Source organism: Sminthopsis crassicaudata, chromosome 2, assembly GCF_048593235.1.
Source record: "Sminthopsis crassicaudata isolate SCR6 chromosome 2, ASM4859323v1, whole genome shotgun sequence".
In the NCBI taxonomy this organism is placed as follows: domain Eukaryota; kingdom Metazoa; phylum Chordata; class Mammalia; order Dasyuromorphia; family Dasyuridae; genus Sminthopsis; species Sminthopsis crassicaudata.
In genome coordinates this window covers 29,375,492-29,386,840 of record NC_133618.1, presented here as the reverse complement: position 1 = coordinate 29,386,840, position 11,349 = coordinate 29,375,492, and the positions used below count along the sequence as shown (strand labels likewise).

Here is an 11,349-nt window from a genome sequence, read left to right as displayed (position 1 = left end):
CCAGGTCTAGTTTCTTCTCATCCTTGCTATATTTCCCCCATTTAATATTTCTAGTTCAAGCCATGGACGTCAGTTTTCTCTACAATGGTCTTTTGGGGAGGAGGGATGTAGCTATACGGTCTGCAGGGAAACCAAAGCAAGGAGTCCTCCCATTGTGACAAGTGGAAAAGGTTCCCGGCCTCCTCCTTTTATTCATCAGGAGTCCTAATCTCAGATCTCGGGGTCTGGAACTAGGAACAGGGAATCGAGGCTTAGAGGATAAACGATCCCTAAGCAGACAGTCAATCAAACATTTATTAAGGGTTTAATATGTACTAGGCATTTGTGCCAAGTATCCCCGCTTCTCAGGAATCCCGAGCTCCGTCTCGGAGCCTACATGATTTAGAAGGATCTCAGTATCTGAGTGTATACTGAAGGTGGTATCTCTGAACACTGTCTGGGCTCTGCCCGCTCCTTGTCTCAATTCTGAGAATCATTCATTCCACACATTTGTTCCCTGCCATATAAAAGTAGGATAGCTATGCTTTATTTCTCCTCAGGATTGAGATCAGGGAAAGCCATGTGAATTTCAATATTTTGAGAGTCAGGGTTCATTTCATAGAATGTCTTCAAACCTTCAATAGCTGGGGCCAGCCAAGCAAGCCTGTCATCTCCACCACCTAGGACATTGGCATTTACCTCTCTCGAACTCAGAGTTACAATTTGCCAGGAGACTGTGCTGACCGAGTATGGTGAAAACCCAGGGGCAGAGGCTACTTAGGAGAAGTTAAAAGGGGGCACAAGAGCAGGTTTGGATTTCTAGTCTGAGTGATAGAGGAAGATCCAGTTAAAAAAAAAAAAAAAAGAACTAAAGCCCAGAATAGATCACACCTAACTATTCCAGTGGGGAGCTGAACCCTTAATAATATTTTCAGAGTGGGGAGTCTCCTAGTGTTACTGTCATTAAGGTTTGGCCCTTCATATATCAATTCACATTAATTGAGTTCTTCCTACCAACTTGTGGACCACAATGGCTAGTTGAGGGAGAGTTGAAGCCAAGTTGAAGGGAGAGATAAATTAGGTCCATTCCTGGACTTTCCCCCTTACTCACTTGGGGGAAAGGAGTTATGAGGAGTCTGTCATTCATCAGTCTCTTCCATCTCTCCCCCCCTCCTCAGTTTTCACAGAGAATGGTATATCATCATTTAATAGTGAAATGTATACTACAGCCTTGTATAGTCAGTGTTGAGCAGGAAATTCTATGTTCAATGATTAGGGCAAAATCTGTTCTCAGAATTCTATTTATAAATGTGAAAGACTCAAGCTTTGCAAGAACCCTATTCACTTGATGGAAATGAAACTAAAAGGTTGATCTCATGAATTAGGAGGAAAGCAATGGAGAAGTGGAGAGTTACAGATCTGAAGCCAGAGGATGAAGGAATATACAAGTGATTCTATCATCTGGTACTCAGTTTATTGATCCATAAAATGAGGTGTGTGACTAGATCACTGAAAAAATCCATTCTAACTTTATGGCTAGAGGTCAATCTTACAGTCACTTAAAATTATTAAACCCTAAGGGGAAAATATGCACTTACTTTCTCAGAAGGGAAAGTATTTTCATTTTTTACAGCCTGCACATTCATGTCAAAACCAATTTTAGAATTCCTTTTTCTATTTGGATTTTAGATTGTATTAGGAAACAGAGGTCTTTGAAAAACTTCTAAGTTAAAACTTAAGAGGTAATTTCTGTGCAAGTATTCTCAATGTTCAATGACATTCACAATGCAATGACAGGCACCCTGGGCATAGTCTAGTAATTTAGTGCTGGCAAGTCGGAGAGATTTCTATGGTTTTTCCCTTGGTATGTAAGGATGATACCTAGATGGCACAAAACAATTGAGCAGAGACTATTTACATCTTGAGTTAACTGAACATATCTACAAGTAGGGCTAGAAAAGCCTAAAGGAGGCTTCCTTTGGCCAGAAAGTTCATGTAGCCCTAAATAGGAAAATGCACTGGTGAAGCCTTCTGTATTTTAAAAAATTTTTACATTTTTATTGAGCTCTTTATATCATCATATTCATTTCCAAATATGTCTTCCCCTCCTAGCAAACCATCTCTTGCAACATTTTAAAAAGATAAAAAATTCAGCAGACTTATAGTGACTATCATGTACCCTGCCTGAAGCCTGTGCTCACCTCTCCAAGGTAGGCCAGCCCAGATTCTGGAGGTCAAGCTTGGTTTTATTATACATTATACACATTCTGTGCTTTTCTTCAGGTCATCACTCTTTCCACTTACATTGCTACTGCTGTCTTTGTTGTCATTATGGTGTATATAGTTTTCTTGATTTCTGTGTCCCTCACCCTGCATCTGTTGATTCACGTGTCTTCTTGTGCTTCTCTGAACTCTTCGTACTCATTGTTTCTCATGGTACAGTGACATTCCATTCCATCTTTTTACTGCAGTTTGAGTCTCCCCATAATTGAATTATCAACTATTTTCCTACAGTGATTCCTCCCTAGTGACTCTTTGCTACCACCCAAATTAATCAAAGATTTATTAAACACTTTTTGATTCCTTTTAGCAAACTGATCATTTCCATTGATAATCAGGATACATACTGTTCTCTCTGCTAACTCTTTGACATGCATAAGGGATCCCATTCTAATTTGTCTTCTCTAAGTAGATTGCACCCATTATTGCCCCTACTCTCACTTATCTTCAGTATCTTTCTATTTATTGGTTGACTCCTTATTGCCTACACACCCTTGTCTCTACCATCCTCAGAAAATCCTCACTTGACAATCCATCTCCACTAGTTGCTTTCATATATCTATCTCTTCCTTTTATGCCTAAACTCCTTGGTAAGGCTATCTACAACAAATAGGTGCCTCCACTTTTCTCCCACTCTTTCCACATTCTGGCTTCCAACCTCATCATTCAAACAAAACTATTCTCTTCAAAATTACCATTTATCAGTAATTGCCAAATCCAGTGTCCTTTTCTTAATCCTCATGCTTCTTGACTTGTGTGCAGCCTTTGACACTATCCATCAATCTCTGCTCTTTCACACTTTCTTTTCTCTAGGTTTTTGGGATATCAATCCTGGTTCTCCTCTAACTATCAGACTGCTCCTTCTTGGTCTTTCTTGCTGAATCTTCATCCAGAGGACTCTGTCCTGGGCCCTCTCTTTAACCCTTATATTGCTTCCCTTGGAGATCTCACCAGCTCCCATGGATATTCAACTCATGATTTTCAAATATACTTATCTAACCCTAACCTCTCTGCAGACCTCCAGCCTCACATCTGTCTTTGAATTTCAAGGGCTTAGCAGTGCTTGGCACACAGTATGTGCTTAATAGATGGGTATGGAGCGGTTCTGCCTATTTTGCTCTGCGGTAGTGTTTCTCTGAATCTCTTATTTCTGGCTGCACAATAATACTCCATCATGCTAGCATACCATAATTTGTTGTAAATCATTCTCTATGATGGGTACCTTCTTTGTTTTTAGCTGTTTTATTTTTGCTATCACAAAGTGTGCTGTTGTGAACATTGTAGTATACAAAGAACCTCTGTTTTTGTCTGATGTCCATATAACATATTCCTAGGAGCGGGGTTTCAGGATAGAAGAGTAAGGACAGTTGCAGCCTCTTTCTTATACTTGTCCAAATTAAATTTGAGAACAGTGGGAGCATCTTGTAGCTTTATCAACAAACTGTGCGTCTCAAAGTTTTTCTTCCTGCAATTTCTCCAACATTAATAATTTCAACATTTTTTTAAAAAAATCTCCGCCATTTTCCATGAAATAAGGTGATATCTCAGCAGTTTTAACATGCATTTATCTATTAATGATTTGGAGCATTTTTCACATAGCTATTTATAGCCTGTAATTCTTTCAAAAATTCCTTGATTATTAGTTGATAATGGTTCTTGGTCTCAATTTATTTACACAAACTCCTAATATATTTTGGGTTTCAGACATTTATTAGTGATACTAATGTACATATTTTCTATCTCATCAGTTGTCTTGTTTTTGATGATTTTAATTTTATAAGGGCTTTTAACTTTTGCTTACATAAAAGTTTCTATTTCTTTTTTACTATCTCCTCTGTCCTTTGTCTGACTAAGAATTCTACCTGCTACCACAGTGATGAAAAGTACTTAATTTCATTCTATTTTTAAAATATTTTAGTATAGTTATATATTACATATATTTATAATTTTTGTATTCAGGTTTTATAATCATTTTGAGTTTATTATGTCATATAGTATAAGATATTGGCCCAATCTTAACCTCTACCAAATACATTCCAGCTTCCTCAGCAGTTCTTGTCAAATCAAATACCAAATGATTGTCTGCCAGTTAATTAAGAAACATCTGTTAAACACTCATTACGTGCTAAACACTGGAGACAAAGTAAAAACATAGTGCCTTCCCTCATGAAGCTCACATTCATGAGGAAGACTACTGCAAATGTGAGCTCCATGAGGGAAGGCACTATGTTTTTACTTTGCCAAGAGGCAGAGCAAGGAAAGAACATTGCAAGCATAAGCAACCACTGAAAATGCATTCAGGGCTGGAGGATCTTGTGCAAGGAATGGTAAGAAGGCAGGCCTAAATGGATGGTAAAACATACGGAAAGGAATTAAAAGACTAGTTCAAGTTGTGAAGGACTATATAGGTCCAAGAGTACTTTATTTCTAATGTGTAGTTTTTAAAAGTCTTTTACAACGTGACCCTTTTTCCTCTCCTACTTACAATGCATCATCTTCCTGACAATTCTCAGCGTTTTGGACATGTAATTGTAATTTATGATAAATTTTTGTTCATCTGTTGTGATCTCTACTTGCATCTCTATCTGATGCAAGATATTATAAGAGGTGGGAAAATGGGTATATTCCTTAATATTCTAATTTAAAAGTTGCTATTAGTGAGTCAAATCTATTTTTCCCCAAATAATCTTTTCAAAAATTAATTTTCCCTCTTGTTGATTTTTATCAGATTTGACCAATTCTCAAAAAGCAATGTTAAGGCTCTTAGTAATACTGAAATCTGAAACACCACATCTGAATTCCTTGTCTGGGAGGACTCATGGTCATAGCTATTCAGAATTTCGAGTGGGAGCCATAGGCAAACTGTATAGTACTTCCTTGCCAGATCCTCCAAGTCCCTTTCTACTAAGGGGTTTTTATAGACTAAGAACAAAGAAGGCACTATGCTAAGTGTTCTCATTTGATATGAGACGTAGCAGTCCCCCAGGTACAGGATGCTCCATCACAAGAGGCCCACCACAGAGAACATTTGTTCATTCCTTTAGAACAATGTTGTTTACTCAAGAAATTGGCCAAATGTTCTCTTTTAAGATTTATTGCTTATGCCATTTGATGTACACACACTTAATATATCCCTGTTTTCTAAAGAAGAGGCAGAAGAGCCAAAAATGAAGAAACAATAAACTACTAGACAACCTGATCGGGAAAAATAAGAAAATTAAATTATAAAAATAGAGAATTCACAACACATGCCTTTTAAGAGAATAGAAAGAGGAAAGCAAAATCAGAAGAGCTGGGTTGAAGTTTGGCCACCAATACACATGGCACATGTCGGGTCTCTGATACATTGACATATGAAGTCGAGTCTCCAGTAATGGCACATGAAGGGATTCTAATAGACATGGCACATGAAGTTAGGCTTCCCTCCAATATATGTGGCATGTGAAGTCAGACCTCCAACAGACAAGGCATTTGAGCTTGAATCTCCAATACATACTGGCACATAAAGTTGGGCTTCTGAAACACATTGGCACATGAAATCAGGCCTCCATTACACACACGGCTCATTACTACCCTTCTCGAAAACACTTAATAGCAGAAAAGGGACTAAAGTGTCTGTGGAGGCTCTTTCCTTAACAGTACCCTGTATGATTTATCTAGGTTCAGAATTCACATTCAACAGGCATAGTCTTAAAGAGGATGGGTACAAGTTTATTACTGCTCAGAATTTAAATAAGACATAAGGGAAGAGGAAACTCATAGCACAAAAGTAATATATAATTAACAAACACAATGGACGTCATAAAAACATTACAAGCAACAGACAAGATACACCATACATCATCACCACTCTGAAGAAGCACCAATATCTGAATTCTTTGGCTGGGAGGACTCAGGTTCACATCTATTCAGAGTTTCAAGTAGGAGCCATAGGTAAACTGTATAGTATTTCCTCACCAGATCCTCCCAAGTCCCTTTCCACTAAGGGGTTTTTATAGGCTAAGAACAAAGAAGGCACTCATTTGATAAAGAGACATAGCAGCCTCCCAGGTACAGGATGCTCCATCACAAGAGGCCCACCACAGAGAATATTTGTTCATTCCTTTAGGATGATGATGTTTACTCAAGGAATTGGCCAAATTTCCAGGGTAAACACAGGCCTGAAATAAAGAAGACAATCAATACACAAGAAAGAATGGCCTTTCAACTTCTTTGTGCTTTCCTGGAATTCCATCAGATAATTTCAAGCACATTCTTATGTTCTCAGTAAAAAAAAAATTACACAAAAAACATGGCTGAGAGTCACTTAAGATTCTTTGCATCCCCTCAGGTTCAGTCCTTTCTGTGGGATATCTTTAAGGACAATATACTTTCTCTTTTTATCTTTCTTGATTTGCCTAAGTTTATTTGCTTGTCCTAAGATTCTGAAGACAACTCTTCTTTAGTCACAGGAGCAAAACAAGTTTCATTCTGTGTCCTCATATTCACTTTGTGTCTATTTTAAATCCCTTCTAAGTTTATACTGCTATGAAACCTCTTCACCTGGAAAGTTTCCCCCACCTGTGTGGCCCCTTTTTCTGAGGGACTGGCTCCTGCCAGACTCTCTACGGGCAGGGAAAGTGCCCGGGCTACCCGTGGCCACTCTCTGAATATTCACTCCTGACATTCTGGATTTTCTCTTCCATGCTGCCATCGCCTTTTCATCCTAAAAGTTCACTCCAATTCTGAGACTCTTTCCTTTGACTTTTTAGTTCCTCCTATGATCTCCATTTTACGGAAAGTGTCTGGATCAGCCACATCTTTGTTCCTTTCCAGGACTTATTCCTGATTTTTCTCCACATACCTGTATGCAGACATCTTGCCTCCTTCCTGCTTTTCAAGTTCCATTAGAATGTAAGCTCCTCAGGTGCAGAGATCTTTTTGCTTGTATTTGAATCCCCAGTACCTAGTATATTGCCTGGAATGCAATTGTTTAATAAATGCTGACTTGCAACTTATGCAGCAAACTGCTGGAAATTCCTTATCCATGCTTCTACTCTTTATCTTTTATTGGGGAATTTAATCCATTCACATCAAGGCCTGTAACTTTTATGTTTGTGTTTGTGTACATTGACTCACTCATCAGCAGTTATACTATGTAGTTAGTTTTATTCTTAGAATCTAAGTGTTTCCTGTCTCATATCCCTTTCTTTCCTTCCTATTACTTAGCCTAATCCCTAGTTCCTTTGGTACTTTTATTTTTTTTCTCTCTCTTTCTCACTCTTGTTTTCTCCTTCCTCTTCCTTCATCTAATATCATTTGATTTGCTGATTCTTACACATGCTCTCATCTTTGTTCTAAAAATATCTTAATGCTCTGGTTCCTCATTTAAACTGTTCTAGACATTTTTGGAATCATTTTGGGGAGACCTTCAGGAATGTGTTATGTTAGCTTCCCCAGATTCTGATTCAAATTTACTTTATTGAGAAGCACCTATTCATCTGGGGAGATCCTTTCTTTGAATATTTATTTACTCATTTCCCCTTTTCAATCACTTTTTGCATGTCTTAATCAATTACTTGGCTGATTTTTTTATGACTCTGTGGCTGAAAACAAACTTGCTACTAATCTCTTCCCTTCAGAAGGCTCAGTGTTAACCATGATCCTCCTCTGGTTCCCCTATTGGGTAAAGTCTGTTTCCCTTAGAGAGTGAGGGTGGCCAGCAGGGACACCACTGCTTCGAGATCACAGATCCACTCTGACTGGATCAGTTCTACACCTTCACTGGTACATGATTCCAGGCTCAACAATCCTTTCTACAACTACCTTTCTTCCCTGCCCCTAAAGCCTGGCCATAAAGGGATCAGGTCACGGTCTCCTAATATTATGCTGAGAAGCATGTTCTGGAAAACCTTAGTTGCTTCTCTTAACCTTTCTTTTAATGTTATATTACTTTTTAATCAGTGGTATGTTTCTAATTACCTTTTCCTCCACTTTCTTATTCCCCAAGCTGTACATTAATCCACTGCTGCCCTTTTCTCTCATTCCTGTGCTTGGGAACTTTCTGATGCATGAACTGCAATTCCCCTGGAAATGCAGATTCCCCCTGGACACTAATAGTATGAACTTCTAAAACTAAAGGCAAAAGATGAATATTGTGATATGGGCTGAAGAATATGGGCATAGAGTACATGGGGTGACAGTTCTGGGTGCAGCAACCCTTCTCCTCCCTTCAACTACAAAGTTGACTTACAAACCCAAGTGCCTAAAGTTGTAGCAGCAATAAGGGAGGAAAAGCCTCCCTCTGCTGGACTGTATGGTGTAAGGGACATGAGGAACAAGAGGCTCAGGCCTTATATGTGTGGCTGTGACTCTGGGTGGGAATGCCAGGATCAACACTGTCTCTTGAGAACCCAGTCAGGAGCAGGAGAGAAGTTCCTGCCTTGTGACCTTCCATATGCACAGCTGACTTGGATCATAGTCTCCCTTCCATGGCAAAGCATCTCCCCTGGTTCGGCTCCCCATCTCCCCAAGGGCTCTCTGTCTTCTTGAGAAGTCAGGGGGCAGTGGCAACCTGTGTTGAGACTGAAGCAGAGGGATACCAAGAGGCAAACTACGTACAATAGCAAGTTGTTCATGTGGTTGCACATGCACAGTGTATACTTGTGCATGAATAGTGTTTTGTTACATAAGGCATGGGAGTATATAAGGGGGAAAGAACTTGGAATAAACAGACTCCATATTTCCTCACTCCTCCACTAAGATGCTATATTTTAACCACCCCATAATAGGGGCTCTCTCTAAAGCACAGTACATTTTATAACCAACTTAGGGGCTCTAGAAAGCAGGACAAAACATTTCTTAATCTAAGTTTGCTAACTACCCCATCCCCCAAGTTAAGAACAATGCTTTAAGTCACAAGTTTTATTTTAACCATTTTTAAAAAGGAAGTCATTACTGTCCAAAAAAAATTTTTTTTAATTCATACTTTCCCAATAGTTGTTTATGGTTTTCTTGTTTTAAATAACATTTTATTTTTTCCAATTACATTAAGTGCATTTTTAAAATGAAAAAAAAAATTGTTAATCCCTTAATTTGAAAAAAAAATCTAAGAAATTGGCTTTTGAAGTGAAACATACTTCATATTGGATTGGTTTTGATTTGATCTCATTTGCATGGATTTAATGAAGCAAGGAAAAGAGAGAAGTGCTTGATTTTAGGTACCAATTATTTTACTTTTAAGTTGTTTATCTTTTTTACATCAATGCCTTTTGTTTGTAATGTACTCATTTGTCACAAAGACAAAAATAAATAAATAAAAGTAGTTTCACAAAATCAACCAGCATACTGCCAGTATAGACTACATCCCCCAGATTCCTCCACCACCACAGGAAAGGAGGATCATTTACTCTCCTCTCCCCTGGTCAAGCTCAGTCCCTGCAAACATAGTGTGTTGTTTTTTTTCTTAGTCATTTTTCAATATATCCCCCCAGTGGAGAACCCTCCATGTTTAACAAAGACAAACTGGACAGAGCAGCGCTGAGCCCGCCGTCGCTGGTCTCCCGTTCACCACTGGCCCTATAACTCCCGCCTGGCCAGGAGCAGACCGGGGCTGCGGGGCTGGTGTTCTGAGGGCTGGGCCTTCTTCACTTTCCCTCATTCACACAATGTTTCTATTTGTCATGCCTCGGAGCACTGTTTCCTTCCATTCTTGGGCACGACTGGTTGAGTCATTTCCCAATAAGTGACTCCCCAAAGCTCAGAAGTACCGGGGCCCCTAGTCCTGAAGCTAGAGGTTCGATTCTATTCCTGAACACTCCCGGATCATCTGGGAGCCGGAGGGCCCGGACGAAAGAGGACCCGGGTCCTTAGATTCAGACGCATTTGTTTGTTCACTGATACCATTTGGCAAAATGACTCCTAATTCTTGAGGATGCACCAAAGCTTTCCTCAAAAACCCTTACCTGTTACCACCACCTGCCGGTGAGGAGCCCAAAGCTCCGTGCCTGGCCCTCTCACCACGGGTCCTTCTCCTACGTCAGTGGGGACCACGGGCGGCCTCAGGGAGCGGCCCCTAGACACAAGCAACTGGCAAGCTCCTGGGCAGGCTTTAGCTCGAGTCCTGGGCTCTGATACACCACAGTCAAGTGCAAACACACCATGGACAGGGCGATGGTTCAGGGACACTCAGACGATCACCAAACATTAAGCGCCTCTGGTGGGCTGGCTTCCCTGAAGGAAGCCCCTGCTCCAGTGCCTCCCAGAGCGCCCACTTCTTGGAGCGCTCTAGTTCTCAGAAAGCTTGTGCTGCTGAAGAAGGGAGCTCCCCGGTTATTTCTCTCCCCTGATCCTAGCTCTGCTTTCTGGAAACAGCCACAAGCCCCCGGTGGTGTGGATTCTGTGACTGTTCTCTGCCCCTCCCCCAGCCTTTGGTGGGCCAGAGAAAAGCAAGCCTCAGTTTTTTCATCTCTAAAATGGGATCCACGCCATCCGAGAGCAAGTCCCAGCCCCTTCTCGGGACGCCCCTTTTGCCTTTTAATACAAGGTGAGAGGAGCCCCATGGCAGACCTTAGCGCATCCCATGGAACCCAGAGCCGTGCACGGCATTCTCCCCTGAGTCAGGGGTAAGGAGTGACGTCACCCAGGGCTAGGACGGTTGCCATGGAGATGTGGGAACCCAGAGCGCGAGTCGCCGCCGTTCCAGGCAGGGCTCAGTTCCCGGCGGCCTCGGGGCTCGCACGTGCTCCTCCACGGCCAGGCGAGCTGGGCGGAAGATTGGCGGCACTCACTTCCAGGCCGGAGCACCAAGGAATAAGCTGGGAGAGGGGGGCCATGCAGACCGAGACTCCAGGCGCTCAGCTCTTTCCCAGAGGCCTCCGCGCCGCGTCCTTCCCGAACGCGCCAGCTCAGCAAACCCTGGCCCCGCCCCCGAGGCATTTTGGGTAGTGTAGTCCGCTTTCCCACGAAGCTCGAGGTGCGCGGGGTCATAGGGCGCCCCCCACCCCGTGAGCGGGTCCGAAGGTTTCGGAAAGTAGCGCCTCGCGATGACGGAGCTCCGGGCCGGCGCCGCTCAGAGGAGCCTGGGAAATGTAGTTTTCGCCGAGGGGAAGG

General features: G+C 41.5%; 1 long non-coding RNA gene across 1 annotated transcript; it reads right to left on the bottom strand.

Annotated features, from left to right (window-relative positions):
• Positions 1 to 5,952: 5,952 nt before the first annotated feature.
• On the bottom strand, positions 5,953 to 11,106 carry LOC141554053 (uncharacterized). Its single transcript, XR_012485766.1, has 2 exons — positions 10,203 to 11,106; positions 5,953 to 6,419 (listed from the first exon to the last, which is right to left on the bottom strand). It is a non-coding gene; the product is annotated as an uncharacterized LOC141554053 (long non-coding RNA).
• Between the last annotated feature and the right edge of the window lie 243 nt (positions 11,107 to 11,349).